General features: G+C 40.4%; 1 long non-coding RNA gene across 1 annotated transcript in view; it reads right to left on the bottom strand.

Moving 5' to 3' along the window:
- Positions 1-13,071, bottom strand: part of LOC141520066 (uncharacterized) — a 57,534-nt gene extending 44,463 nt beyond the window's left edge. The window contains exon 1 of the long non-coding RNA XR_012477533.1: positions 12,948-13,071. This is a non-coding gene — a long non-coding RNA (uncharacterized LOC141520066). The remainder of the gene's footprint in view (positions 1-12,947) is intronic.
- Between the last annotated feature and the right edge of the window lie 3,034 nt (positions 13,072-16,105).

The raw sequence follows: 16,105 nt of genomic DNA, 5'->3' as shown, positions 1-16,105 counted from the left end.
AAACATCATCATGTGCAGGCACTGTACAACTAAGGTTAAAGGAGGACTAAGCTTAAAATTCTCATGTCAGCTTGTGTTTCTTCAACTCTTATGGTTACAAAGCATCCTAAAATGTCTTCTGGCATAAACCACCAGGTACTATTGTTAGTCACATTCTGGAGATCCTCAGGCTCACCTGGCAACCCAAATGCAATCCCTACTCCATAGTATTATTTGTTTTTGCTGGCATCAAAATCCAAAAGCAACTCCTTGGTCTATTGGGAGCATCTTTCCTGAAAGGGAGCTCATAACCTCCTAGGTAGGAGATGGGGGATAGAACCTTCAGCTTGTTCTCTCTACTCTTAGTAACAGGCCTTATGAGATCTCAAAATCAGCTGGCATCTTCCTTTTCCCAGACCCATGAGCAGTTGTGGCCACAAAAGCAGCACAAGTAAAAAGACTGAAAGAAGGGTAGATCATTCCTTTTGAATGCAGGCTAGTTTCAGCAGAGCTAAAACAAATCTATAGAAGTTGCAAGCAAGACTAGGTCACAAAGAATGAATATGCTTTTATGGTCTTAAATTTCTTTGCCAAGGCCTCATAATTATTTGTGATACTTTTTTAGGTTCCTCCAGGAAGTGCTATATGTATGCACATATTTTTATTGTTCAATTGTGTCCAATGATTTATGACTCTATTGGGGTTTTCTTGAAAAGAATATTGGAGCAGTTTGCCATTTTCTTCTTCAGTTCCTTTGACATATTAGAAAACTGAGGGAAACAGAGTTAAGTGATTTGCCCAGGGTCATATACCTTGGATGTCCCTATAGAACTGAGAACTAAAAGAGTTTCCCAGGATCATCTAGATAAGTAGCAGAGATAATATTCAAATGCAGAGGATCTTAGAGGTGGCAAGGGAATCCAACTCTTTTTAGCTTTTAGGGCAGCTCTATTCTACTCTATTTTATCAAGATTTTTTTTCCTCCCTCTTCAGGAAGGGTCTCAAATCTGTTTTTAAGCTCTTAGTGTATATTTTTCCTTTTTCTTCTGTGGAATATTCTTCCAACTCTCCAATATTCTAACAAGAATGCTGCATTTCTTATTGTTGTTTAGTCACTTTTCAGTCATATTCACCTTTTCATGACCCCTTTTAGGGCTTTCTTGGCAAAGACACTGCAGTGGTTTGCCATGTCCTCCAATTTATTAAAAAGATGAGGAAACTGAGGCAAAAAGTCAAGTGATTGGCCAGGGTCACAAAGGTAGTAAGTATCTAAAGCTGGATCTGAATTCAGGAAGAGGTCTTCCTGATTTCAGAGGTTGTACTCTATGCACTGAACTCTATCCACTGAACCACCTAGCTGCCTAATTATGTATTATGTGTCAGACACTGTCCTAAGCACTGAGGATACAAAAAAGAGGTAAAAGATAGTCCCTCCCCTCAAGGAGTTCATGATCTACTGGGGAAGTCAAAAGGCAGGCCAATATATCCAAAGCAAACCATCTACAGGATAATTAGGACATCAGTAAAAGAAAGCACTGGAATGAAAAGGAGTTAGGGAAGTTTTCCTGTAGAAGATAGGCAATGGGTCACACTCAGCTGTGGTAGAAAACTAAACATTGTGTGTGAGCTCAATGGAAGTGATTGCATCATTTTTCCTCTCCATAATGAGTGAGATTTTTGAGCCTTATATTTTTCAACGAATTGTGGGTGCTTACACCTCAACTCCTAATCACTTGGCCAAAATTTTTACAGCAAATTATCACCTCTTAACAATTTGACCACTTCCTTTCCTTAGTCTCAGCTGCACCATAGTCACACCCATCTCACTAATCAGACTTGCGCCAAAACTCCATCTGTTTCACTCTTGTCTCACCTAACATGTTGTTTTACCAATTTACTTTGTTCTCTCCTTGATCCATTTACATCTTCTTGCTTGCCTTGCCTGGTCCTACTATCTCCTTTCTCCTGTACCTTCTAAGGTCTACCTCTTCGGGTTCTACTCCCTAATTCTCTTTAGCCATCCTTTTATAGCCTCCTTAATTGTGAAGAACCTTCTTCCAGAAGTATATAGGTTGGATCCAACTGAGTTCTGAGTTCATAGCTGATAGGGCTAATTGATAAAATTTGGTCTCCTTTTGTACTTGCTTTATTTCTGTCAGTCATATGACCTTGGTGTCCATAAGCTGTGGTTGAATATTCCTTTCACAACTGTGAGAAACCAATAGTTCTTCTGCTGACCACGAATTTGACTTTGAGAAAGTTTTCTCTTTTTTTTTTTAAACCTCTCTGAAACTCTATTCTGGACTTGGAGTCAGGAAGACCTAACTTTGAATCTTGACATAGTCACTTTAGCTTTAAGTTTTCAGAAAGATCATTTAAAAGCTCTCTGTGCCTCACTTTCCTCCTCTGTTAAATAGGATAATAATAATCCCTACTTCTCAGGGTTGTGATCAAGAGAGATAGCAATATAATGAGCTATATAAATGGTAGCCAATGTAATTATTATAAAATGAAAGGGGTTGAATTAGATGGCCTCTAAGGTCTCTTCTATGTTTCTGTGACACTGATATGCCAGATATATCAATCAGCAAATAGTTTGGGGGCATCCACTAAGTGCTCAGCATTGAGGGAGAATACTAAAAAGTATAAGACACAGTTCCTGCCCTTAGGGAGATTATAATCTATTTGAAGACATAATCTAAGGGGAGCCATGATAGAAAATGTACTCTAGGAGTAACTCTGGTAGACTAGGTTGGTCAGGAAGGGGAAAGTCAGTACATTAGGAGAGGCTTAAACTTAAGTTTTAGTCTATTATCAGCTTGAGAACTGAAAGGCATCTCAGAAATCATCTAGACTGAATAATACCCTTAATTTCAAGCCCATAGGAGATAAAAGATTTGCTCAAGACCACTCAGGTAGGTAGTTGCAGAACCAGACCTCTGACTCCAGTTATAGAACATCTGACTACATTGCAATGCCCTAGAGGGTGGGTAGAGATGAGATGGGGAAGCATCAGATGGAAGAAGCATCAGTAGCAAAGCTATGAAGCATAAGCCAAAAATAAAGATTTGTTAAAGCATCAGTGACCCTTACCTATTTGGTTCATCATGATTCTATCATGGGCAGTGAGACTACAAAGTAGATAGAGGACAGGGCAAAGAGTCAGGAGGACCTGAACTGTGTGACCATGGGCAAGTCACTTCATCCCGTTTGCCTATTTTCTCATCTGTCAAATGACCTAGAGAATGAAAAGGCAAACTCACCAGTATCTTTGCCAAAAAAATCTCAAATGGGGTCATGATAAATTGGGAACTGATCAATAACAATAGTTTTAAATATATCACTCCTGTCACTTTTATTTTGACATATTACCTGTGCTTTAGTGAAAAAGAGAGAGAGAGAGAGAGAATGGGATTTGTAGTCAGAGAACCTAGATTCAAATCCTGGCAGTGATCTTTGGAAATCCTTTCTCTCTGTATACCTCATTTTTCTCAGCAATCAAATTAGGGGTATGCACTGAATCACCTATGAAATCCTTTCCACTTTCAGAATGCTGAGTGTTCTTTTCCTAAATATATCAATGTTCACTAGATTAATTTCTTGTTATTACATGGATGTTTCTTAACCTCAGGGAACCTCAGTTTCTCCATTTGTAAAATGGGAGTAATTACAGAAAAAATTCTTAAACAATTGCTGAAACAAGATCAAATAAAATCATGGATGGATCAGGGCTCCTAAGAACTTTGCAATCTCCATTGGAATACTAGTGCTGTGGAGGGTAATTCTCGATCAGAGCTGGTACAAGACATTTGTGTAACCCATGGAAAATTTTGAAAAATATATACCATGTGTTATTGTTTGCTGGAGGCCTTCACTGTAACAGGTGATTTGATTGGTCACAAATAAAACAATCTACATGTCATTTCTACAATTCAAACTAATTGCATTTATAAAAAGCTATATTTTTTCTGTCCCCCTCCCTCTTATTTGATCTATCCCTAAACCTGCCCTTCAAAAATGTTAGTTGGGGGGAGGGAGGAGGAAGACATCAGCTTCAAGTATATCGATGACAGGAGAGATGATGGTATAGTAAAGCAGGTGTTGAGAGAGAGAGAGAGAGAGAGAGAGAGAGAGAGACTTGACTCCAGGACCTGGTTCTTCCCAGGAACTGTCCCTGGAATTTGGATGTGATCCCATAAATGGATCAGGCCTTGAGGGAGGGTGTCAATCTCCATTTCTTCTAAGGTTCCACTGACCAAGCAAGTTTCAGTCATTATCATTAACCCTGAAGCTCTGTGTGGTCTGGGAAGAAGAATGGGAAAATCTGTCTGCACATCTGGACCAGTCAGCACATCTGGATCTATTTGTGTTTATGTCTGGATCATTGCCCTGTAAGAAATGTTTATGTCCCCATCTCTTTTCCGGGTTTCAAAGGCCATGATTATCATTTGGTCTCATGTTCTGTCCACACAGGGATCATGGATGGTACCTAAGGCTGAGATCCAAGAAGTCAGACTTCAGGGTCTTGTCCTGACTTGCTACTGAGGAATTTTTTTCCCCTTTCCCTTGACTCTAGGTTTATATCTATGACACCAGATGATCAAGCCTGCTTCTTCCCAGGACATGGTAATGAATCATCCTTCCCATAACCACACAAGAGAAACAATAGCTCACATCTCCTCTGAAACCCCAACTAGGGCCTCCAAAACCAGCCAGAGGCATCCCCAATAGGGAAGACCACTGGGTGGCTATCTTTAGGGACTCACATAGGTGCTTTCTATTCTTGGGAAAGGACAACCACCTCCAGGAAAATGTGCCTTCTTCTCCAGCCTTGAAAATAATCACTTGACCTGGTCTCCTCAGCCTCTAAAGCAAAGCAGCCAGAAGGATTATGAGTCAAGATACCTTGTCTTTTAGGTTTGGAAAGGCACCAAATAAATTAAGAAAAATGCAGGATGAATTTGCTACTCAAATTGAATCACAATCACTTTCACCTCATGTTTTAAAAAAAAGGCTGTAGAACAGGGCCTGGAACAAAGTAGGGGCTATATAAATGCTTATTCCCTTTTTTCTACATGTAAAATATGGCATAGTGGAAAGAGCATTAGATTTAAGCTCACAGGCCTTAAGGCTTAATCCCTGCTCTTTGATTCATTATGTGACCTTCCAGGGCTCAAAAGCTTCATCTCTAAAAATGGTGGAGAGGGGCTAGAGAAACAAAGGTGAAACTGGAGTAGATGCTGTTGAAGGTCCCTGCCAGAAATTCCTTGTTCCTGAAGACCTCAATGGAAAATCAGGTGGAAACAGTTCTCTATTTGAAACAATGTGACAACTAGGTCCTAATTAGTGGGAATAATGAATTCTGTGAAGTGGTTGCAATATTCGAATTTTCACTGCATACTTTCATTGGGCTGGAACCAATTACCATACTTTAAATAATGTATACTGGAAAAAGCATGGAAGCACTTTTCCAACCTCACCTTCCTCATCTGTCAAATAGGGATAATTGTACCTGCCCTGCCTACCTCATGGGGTTTCCAAGGGTATATGTGAAAGTGCTTTGCAAAGTTAATATATGAGATTCTGTTCTCTTAACCTAAGAAAAAGGGGAGCAGGGGTATCTGATTGGGGTGGGGTGAGGGGCAGTGTAGATTTTGCAACTATGGGATCTTGCAGGTTGGACAATACTTTCCCCAGGCATCCAAGGGAGGCTGGTTCTTATGTAAGACTCAAGCCCACTGGAGCCACTTCCCTCCCCTGCTTAATGAGTCTGCCAGGGGCAGAGAAGTAGGTGAGGCGGGTGTGGTTCAGGTGTTGTGGGGCAATCAGAAAGGGGCCTCCTGACATCCATTGAGCAAGATGCCCCTTCTAAAGAGTTTCTTTCCCTACCCCTTTAAACACACCCCATGTCCCCTTCCCTCCCAACCTTCCCAGCCCTCCCCACCCTGACAGATGGAACTAAGCTTACACTACTAAATCATTCTCCAGTCCAACAACATGGGGCCCAGCTGATGAGCAGTAGTTTCAGAACATGCCTTAACGAAAGCAATTAATGGCTGACAAATACCACCAAGGGACTGTGAGGGAAGACTCCTCTGAGAACATTTCCTTAACACAAGTTCCATCTGAGCAAGGTAGTTCTTTCAAGGTATTTGTTTAAATTGAGGGGCACTGTGGGATAGTGGCTAACCTACCGAACTTAGAATAAAGAAAGGCTTGGTTCAAATCCTACCTCTGATATTTTCTAGCAGTGTGACAATGAGATCTTAAACTCTCAGAATCTTAAAGACCGACAGAACCACCCTCATTGTGAGCCAAATGAAGTAATACAGTGCCATTCCACAGAGTTTAAAGTGCTCCATAAATGGCAGTTACTATTTCAGAGATTGGTTGCTTTAGCCATATTGGCACAGGAATCTAGAAAGGCTCGGGTCTCCAGCTGGGCAGTTGAGTTGACCTTACGGTAATCTATTCTTTTTCATCAACCCATGAAGCTCTTAATTCCCATTCATCCCTGAATTTGTCCAACATCTTCATTTTACCATAGGAAACTGGGGGTCAGAGAAGATTAGTGATTTGTCCAAGATCTTATGAATAGCAAGTAGAAAATCAGAATTCATTGGATTCTTTCCAATCTCTCTCTCTCTCTCTCTCTCTCTCTCTCTCTCTCTCTCTCTCTCTCACACACACAAACACTCACATTTTGTCTCAGTCCAAAAGGAGTGCAGTACTAGCACCTGAGAAGATCAGGGAGAAGGGAGGGTCCTCACCTGTTATTATCTCATTATTTAGTTGTTCTTTTGTTCTCTCTTTCTTTCTATGATAAATGTAAACTCCCCTTGGGCAGAAAACTTTCATTTTTGCTTCTGTATCTAGCATAGCTGCCCAAATCATAATAGGAGCTTAATAAATGCTTGTTGATTGATTGAAAAAATATTTTTCCACAAGCCAGAAGAGAAAAGGATTTTGGCCACCAGCTACATCAGTAACCTCTGTTCCTTTTGTTGGTAATTTCCAATCAAAAAGCAGCAATTTTCCCTTCAGCAGAATTTTCCCCTTCTTTATTAGATTTTGGATAGCTGAGTTTTAAAAAAATGATTAATAACCTGCATCCAGTATATTTTTCCCATTTTATATTTTTACAGTAATTTTATGTATATATTTTAATCATGAACTTAAATATTATTTCCCTTTCAAAGCAACATTTTAGGGGACTGTCAGTCAATAAGCAATTAGCAAGTTTTGATTAAGCCAGGCATTGGGAATAAAAAATTAAAGAAAACCCAACAAGGCAGTACCTGCTCACTAGGAGCTTACATTCTAATGAGGGGGAAATAACATTTAAAAAGAAGATGAGGGGAAGCTAGGCGGCACAGTAGATAAAGCATCAGCCCTGGAGTCAGGAGTACCTGAGTTCAAATCCAGCCTCAGTCACTTAATAATTACCTAGCTGTTGTGGCCTTGGGCAAGCCACTTAACCCCACTGCCTTGCAATAAATAAATAAATAAATAAGAAGAAGATGAGACGTGCTGGAGAAGGGAGGTACCCTTCTTGTGGGGATATAATTGAGAAGTCCAAGGTGCAGATGCAGCCTGGTAAGAAAAGATGACTGGCCTGCATATCCTTCTTAAATACAGGTAGATTCTAGAAGGAACCATCCAGTCAAAGGGAGGGGTCTCAGAGGTAAGAATTCTTCCAAGGTTTGAATTGCAGAGTTCAAGTGACTTCCCAGGGATGAAGTCATTCCTGTCGTGCTGTATAACCTGCTTTCTTTGCCTTAATTCATGCTGCTAATAGACATCCACAGAGGTACAATTCATTTTCAGTCTGCTTAAGTATATAGGATAACCCATACATATGGAAGCAAGGGTCACAAAATAGCATATATCTCCTGGCTTGCACTTCTTTGAGGCAGCTGCTTAAATTTGGTATTTAAAGATCATAGACAGAAAGAGGAAGGGAAAGTCTACAGACCAGGAGGGCTGAGACATGACTGAACCTAAAGGCAAAACTTTCCCAGACTGAGAGGGCACTCTTCAGTCAGTAATCTAGAAGAATTGGGTGGGTGGGGGGGGGGGGGGTCAGGAAAGACATCTAGAGTTTACCAGAGCAAAGCAACAGGTTACAATATGATAGTCAGGGTTGGCAGAATTCCATTAAGACATTTTACTGAACTGCAAGTTTAACACAAGTCGACAGTGGACACAGCTGCCGGAAAAGCAAATATAATTCTAGGCTACAAAGAGAGGCCTCATGTTCAGAACCAGGGCATAGAATTCTGAGTGGGCTCTATGCCACAGATGGATTGAGTATCAGACTTGCCATAAGGATGGATTCAAGTTTAAATCGGTTCTCAGACACTTAGTAGCTTTGTGATCCTGAGCAAATCACTTAACTTCCATCTGTCTCAGTTTCCTCAACTGTAAAATGGAAATTATGATAATACTAGTATCTATCTCCCAGAACTGTTGTGGGGACTTAAATGAGAATATTGATGAAGAGTTTAGCATAGTGTCTGGCATATACAAAACACTAAATAAATATTAGCTGTTATTATTATTATTATTATTATTATTATCATTATCATTATTATTCTGCATTTGGAGTCTGATATTCAAAACTAGGTGATACATTTGACAGACTAGAGAACATTAAGGTGACCAGGATGGCAAGAAGACAAGAGACCAAGATACACAAAGAAATTCAGGATGTTTACCCTGAAGAAGAAAAGTCCTAAGAAGAACAGTAGCTGTCTTCAAGTATTTGAAGGGCCATTTGAAGGATGGAGAGATTTGCTTGTTCAGAAAGCAGCATGAATCTACAGAGAGCCAGATTTAGCCTAAAAAACTTGATAACAATTAGAGCTATCCAAAGTAAAATTGACTGTCTCCCTTGAGAATTTTGAACTTTAGTGTTTGCTTACCACGGACATCAGAGAGGATTCTGATTCAAATATAGATTGTCTAGAAGACCTTTGAAGGAGATAGAGGCCTTCCAGCACTGAAATTCTTTGATTCCAAGATCTAATTTGGCACAAGAATTCCCAGAATCTAGGGAAATCAACAGGAGAGTGGATCACAGAGGGTGGGCAAATCAAAGGAGGAACCCAAGTGATTCAGAAAAAAAGACAGGCAACAGGACCTGAGTCCAAGCCCAAAACTAACTTGGCCTTAGGATTTTTATAGAATGTCTATGGTAGTAGGAATAAGTCCCTGGGTGACTCGCCTTGGCTGAGCAGGTAATTGGGAACACCTGGTTAAGATGGAGGGCATCGGGACTGAAGCAAACAGCAGTTTCTAGCAGGCATACCCTGATATCTCCATGGGAGGTAAGTTGTGCACCCCCACCAAGCTTATCCAGCTGGGCAAGGCAACTGGGCCTTTTAGCATGAATGTTTTCCCTTGAAAGGTAACAAAAAAAAGAGCAGAAATAGAAGGATCGGGAAAATTGTCACCCAAATAGACAGATGGAATGGTTGTCACCATTTGTGAAATGGGACTTCTGAGATCCTCCAAGCCCAGGGTCTTTATAATTAGCATTAAACTGTTCTGTCTTGCTTGAAAGGAAAAGGATGGGGGGGATTCCAGGCCCAACCCTGCTCCTGTTTGGAATGCCGACCTGGTACTTAACATTCCTCAGGACGGAGTTTCCAGCTCTTCTTCATTGTTCATTATCTACCCCCTGGCCCAGGGAGACCACCCAGCAGAGCCATTAACAGAGGGGCCCTCCTCCATCTTCCCTCCTCCAGGTGGTTTTTAATCTATTCCCATGAAATAAGAGGTTTTATGCCTTTGTTTTTTTAGCATGCCTAGAATACTAGGGGTGGGAGAGAGATCTTGGAGATTATGTAGTAGTCCCACAAGGCTGTCACCCCTTCTTTACATGGGGAACTGGAAATAAACTCAGTAGGCATATGTCTGAAGAAAAGCTCTAGGTTAGTTCTTCCTTGTTTATTCCTCTAGTTCTGGTGTAAAAAATAATTAAGAAGAATATGCTTTGAGGTTTCCAAAGTGCAATATATATATATAAATTATTTTATATATATATATAAATTATATATATATATATATATATATATATATATATATTATTCCATCTTCCCAACTCTGTGAAGTCAGTGCTATCACTATGCACATTTTATAGATGTGTTCTCCACATGTGGGCTCTAGGATGCCATGAGACCCTAGACCACTACAGGTACCTGTGAACACCTCCTCCCCCTCACCTTTTCACCACAGTGGTTACCCAAAGGAAGAATAACACTGGCCTGTACACATGTTCCACCCTCCACCTCCTCATTCTAATCATACATTCTCTTCACCTCCAAATTTAATCCAGTCTGAGCAATGATAAACTAACCCCCAGATCTCTTACATATAAAGAAATAAAAGTGATAGAAAAGCAATTTTCCCCAAAAAGAAGTTCCTTTTTGAAAAGTTAAAAGTGTTCATTATAACTTTGCCCCATATACTTGCATTTTTAGTGCCTAGGACAGCCATAGAACAGTCAATCCTTAAGGCAGAAAAGGCCAAAAGACACCCTGATTTAAACCATATATTTCTTGGTATTATCCCAGAGTTTTCACCGGTAAAGACAAGAAAGAGATGCAGCATAGTGAATAATGAATGAATGAAAAAAACCTTTTATTAAGTTCTTACTGTGTACAAAACACTTGGGGATAGGAATAGAAAAGGAAGATGATCCCTGTTCAATGAGCTCATCTTCTAATTGAGAACACAGATATATAGGAAGTTTCACCTCAAGTCAAAAGGAAAGGTCCTGTGGTCCTTAGGAGCAGCAGCAAAGCATATGGTCATGCCTCTTCTTTAATACCATCTCTATTGATAAAAATCCTATTTCTGATACTCAGCTATGGTTTAGTACCAAGGACTTTGGTGACCAAAACTTTCTCTTCTGGGTCTTCAGCAACTGTGACTTTAGCTCCCACAGAAGCAATTGCCACGTTACATCTCCTCAAAGGTCACCACCTAGGATGATGGCTGTGGTAGTGTAACTGCTCCCAGAGGTCTTGAGTCTACCTGGCCATCAGTGGCAATGGATAAGCAACTGATGTTGTTGGTGACAAGGAAATTGTGCCCTTCTCTACTGGGATTGCTCCCCTTGATGATGATGGGCACTGCTATTCTCAAGTCTCTGAGTTTCAGAGTTGTGTCCAATAAGGTGGGAAGTGGTTCAGATGGTGGTAGCAGTAGTGATTGGACTGGACTGCCATATGGAGTCTCCTGTCCCTCCCTCAGGGTGCCCTGGTACTTCAACTAGTATATAGAAAGAGCATCAAAATAAATACCAGAAAATCTTAATCTCTGTGTGTTTGTACTGTCTGATCCTCCAGACTAAAATGGATTCCCTCTTCAACTCTGCTTCATGGATTCCCTCTCTTCAAGACACAGTTCAAATACTACCTTCTACATGAAACCTTTCCTGATTTCCTCAAATACTAATGCCCTACCCATCCCAAACTGCCATGTATTTATATTTATCTTATGTGTATTTATATATATAATATATATATATATATATATGTGCATATATATAGCGCATACACACACACACACACACACATACACACAGCACCTCTGATATGAGGACTTGCTGAGCCCTTTTCAGGCTTGCTCATCTACCTTTGGTGACCATCTTTCACCCAATTCTCACCTGTGATTACAAGAAGTTGTTGAATATACAGGGGCAACACCCCAGAAAACTATTTTGACCAATAGAGATGTCTACCCCAACCAAGCATGTGAAGAATTCCCTCTGTGGAATGAGCAGATGACAATACTTTGTTCTAATGGCCACAAAGGCAATTGATGCAGGCATTATGGAAAGCTTAGAAGTTGACCAACATCATCCACTTCATCCTGGATCATCTGCCAATCATGTTAACTTTTGTCCTGCCACTGGACTTGGATGACTCAGGAAGACAGAGTGGGGTGATGTCTGTGTAGCTCTGTCTCATTTAAACCTAATTCATGAACAAACCAAGACATCACTGATAATGTCATTGATCTTCTTCTGAAGCAAAAGAGAAACAATAATAACAAATAATAAATTGAATGGATGTGGATATATATAAATACACATTTATGTTTATGTATCTACACCTATATCTCTATCTCTCCCCTATTAGAATGTAAGCTTCTTGAGAACAGGGATTGTTTCCTTCTTTGTATTTCTATGCCTAGCACAGGAATGGTTTAATATATGCATACTGATGAATTGATGTTACCAGAGTCTGTCAGACATCCCTCCCTACTGAGCCCCCTTGGTCATTGCTTGACAAATTCCAGGGTTATTTTTTGTTGTCCCCATTGGGCCGGAGGTTATAAAAGGTATTTCTTCCTCCTGACTTCATCTGGAGTCCTCAACAGAGGTGTTCCCTACATCTTCTCAGATAAAAGGATGACTGGGTTCTGCCATTTGTCTTTTTTGCTTAGAGGCCAAAGGATTAAGCTTTAACTCTTATAGAAAGGCAACACCCTCATATATCTAGTCATCAGACTAAGGGAAAAATCCTTAACTACTTTTTGTCTCTTGTAAAGAAAATCTGTCAGTCCTCAGGACCTTGGTTAACTTGAGGTTCTTCCTCTCTAAAAAGAGAGTCCTCATCCCCAGGAGCTAAGTTCTTTTTGGAACACTGAACAGGCAGTCAGCTAAGTAGAACTAGCAGACATTGTCTATTTTTAAACTTCTAGGATCTGTTCCCTAGAGATAGAATTTTCTGTCCCAAGCTTTCATATATAAGATACAATCAGTCAATATTTATTAAGCTCCTATTAAGAGTCAGGCACATGCTAAGCATAAAGTATACAAAAAGAGGTAAAAGACAATCCTTGCCCTCAAGGAGTTTACCAATCTAGTAGGGATGACAACATGCAAATAGATATATATACAAAGCAAGCTCTATACAGGATAAATAGGAAATAATTAACAGAAGGAAGGTACTTACATATTAAGAGGGGTTGGGAAAGACTTCCTGTGAAAGGTAAGATTTTAGTTGGGACTGAAAGGAAACCTGGAAGATCAGTAGGCAGAGAGAATGAGAGCCAGCATTGCAGGCATGGGGATAGCCAGAGAGGATACCAGGAGCCAGAAATGGAGTGTCATTCTTAGCTGTTCCAGCCAGGCCACCAGTATCACTAGATCAGAGTGCATGTAGCGAAATAAGATATATAGAAAATTAGAAGGGGACTAGGTTATGAAGGGTTTTGAATGCCAAAGAATTATGCATTTGTTCCTGGAGGCAATAGAAAGCCATTGGAATTCATTGACACTATACTTCATAAAGAGATGGAAAAGCTCCATAGATGATAGTCAAGCCTGTGCTTTAGGAAGATCACTTTATTTTCTGAATGGAAGATGTATTGGAATGGGGAGAGGCTTGTGGCAAGTAGCCCCACCAGAGGCTATTGCAATAATCCAGCTATGAGGTAATGAAGGCCTAGACTAGGGTGGTGGCATATATTTAGAGATTTCTTAAAGGCAGGTCAAACATATGTTACAGATACTAAATACTGTAGGAATTCAAAGAAAAAAATAGATCACTATGGACTACAATAAGTAAGGAAATATTCATAATGAAGACTATATCTGAGCTAGTCACACACACTGGTTGAGTTAACTGAGCAAGTTACTTAACTCTGTTTGCCTCAGTTTCCTCATTTGTAAAATGAGCTACTACAAGCTTTTTGCCAAGGAAACCCCAAATGGGATCAGAAGAGTCAGACACATCTGAACAACAACAAAATAAAGTAGACAGAAGTTAGGAAGATGAGATAGAGAGGGAAGGGAAATCATGAGCTCATAGACTCATAGAACTAAAAGTGGGAAGGGATTTTAGCAATCATCTAGTCCAACCCCTTCATTTGGCAGATGAAGAAACTAAGACTTAGAGAGATTGACCAACATCACACAACATAGCAGAGCCATGATCTGAACCCTGTTCTTCTCCCTACAGATTCTTTCCACTACAACATCCTGCACAGAAAATCTGAGCTAGTAGCAAAGCTCAAAAAAAAAAAAAATTTAAGTAGCTTCCACAACAAGTAAAGAAGTTGAGTTTACATTTGGTGCCACAGTTGTATATATGACTGTGACATATGGCAAGAAACCCAAACAGCTGCTGTTCCGGATGGCTTCACCCCCGGTGAGAAGGGTTGGGTTTCAATGAATATTACCGACTTGTCTTCCAGACCCCTCAGCCTAGTTTTTCCAAACAGAATTTTTTTTTCCCTCTACTGAGCCTGATGGAAGCAATTTAACCAGTTAATCCTCACAGAAGCACCTAAAAGACCACACCTTTCCCTGGAGGAAGCTACCATATGGGTAAGGGGAGGAAAGCAGGGAAGGGAGGGTGGTTAGCAAGATGATGGGGAAGAAGTACATCATGGAATCATGGATCTAGAAGGGAATCATCTAATCCAACCCTCTCATTTTACAAATGAGGGAACTGGTGAAAAAATTCACCTATAAGAGCCTTGGATCTCTATAAACTCTGATAGACTCTTGCCCTAAATCAGACATTTCCATGACCAAACTATGCCAGAGCTTTGGTCACCCCTCACATTCATTCCCCTCTCCTCTGAAATTTGACTTCTGCCCCCAATTTGGGCCCTTGGATGTTTGTTGTACTACCCTCTGAGAATATAAGCTTTTGGAGCGCAAAGACTTCCTTCTTTTCTTCCTTCATATAAGCCAGTGCTTAGCATACTAGCACATAGTAAGCACCTAATAAATGCTCTATTTGGGGCACTAAACCATATACCTGCACAGAAACCAATAACTTTTTAAAAATCAGAGCTTTAAAGAAGTCAATTCATTTTACAGTTGAGGAAACTGAGGCCCCAAAAAAAGGAAATGTTTTGCCTTAAGGTCACACAACTAGTTAATACCAGAGGGAACTGCTTCTTGGTAGCTTGTTAGTAACCCACATCTCCTCATTCTTAGTCCAATGATCCCTGTTCCAAATGTCACTGTATTTGAGAGATGGTAGAAATGTAATCTGGTTTCCTGACCTTAGGCAAATCATTTCTGGGCCTCAGTTTCTTTAACAGTAAAATGTAAGGGTTGGACTAATTGGTTCCAAAGATTTCTTCCAGTACTAAAAAAAAACCTCAATATTCTATAAATAGGGAGCCAGTGGGGGGGTGGGGAGGGCCTCTCAGGGTTTCAGGGCCCTCTGGCCTTTCTCTCTGAAATGGGACACAGCATCTGGCTTTGAAGAGTGACTTGGCCCAGCAGGTTTGCATGAGACCAAGGTGGTGCCTTAATGTAACAATCTCCACTTTTCCTTATTTATTCTGGGCTCCTAAGCAAATGGGGAGATAAAAGCAGGGACCTTTAGGACTCTTAGCATTTCTCCCTCCTGCACCCAAGCCAAATTGTCTTATTTTCTTTTCTGCGGGCTGGGCCTCAGCACCAGGCGCAGGTATGTGCAAGTTTAAACAAGACAAACCTAGGGCCTCATTAAAAATGACTCCCCTGGATAATATTCAACAGGGGATTAATGGTAACGTCGGTGACGTCATCCCTAAAGCGGCTCTGACCCTTTGCCCTCCTTTGGTGCTGGGGGTGGAAATGAGGTGTTTGCCACAGTCCCTGTTCTTATGGGTTGGAAAATCTTATGCATCTACTGCTTTCAGGGAAACCCCAGCCAAGGGGATTTTTAGCCACAGAGAGAAGAATTAATTGAATATTTCAAGCTGAAACTTTGGAACATTCCTCTCCAAAGGACCAGTCTGGAGATTGAAAAGAATTAATGTATAGATTATATATATATATATATATATATATATATATATATATATATATGGAGAAGGCCTTATTTATTCCATCTTAAAAGGAAGGGGAAAGGAAAGGCAAGACTAACTTAACTCAGTGGCTACCTTCATCTGAGTGTACTGGAAAGAATTTTGCATTTGGAATCAGAGGACCTGGGTTCAAATTCAAGTTCATCTATGGCATCCTTGGATAAGACACTTGGACAAGCATTTCTGAAGTTTTCCTGTATATGCAGGATGAAAAAAGTCTCTAAGACCTCACAGAGTGCTGAGGATCCAAAGAAAAGCAAACGACAATTTCTCAGAGCTCAATTTCCTCGACTGTAAA

This window comes from Macrotis lagotis, chromosome 4 (genome assembly GCF_037893015.1).
Source record: "Macrotis lagotis isolate mMagLag1 chromosome 4, bilby.v1.9.chrom.fasta, whole genome shotgun sequence".
In the NCBI taxonomy this organism is placed as follows: Eukaryota; Metazoa; Chordata; class Mammalia; order Peramelemorphia; family Peramelidae; genus Macrotis; species Macrotis lagotis.
Note: the sequence above shows the minus strand (reverse complement) of the source record. Positions and strands in the feature narration are given on the sequence as shown.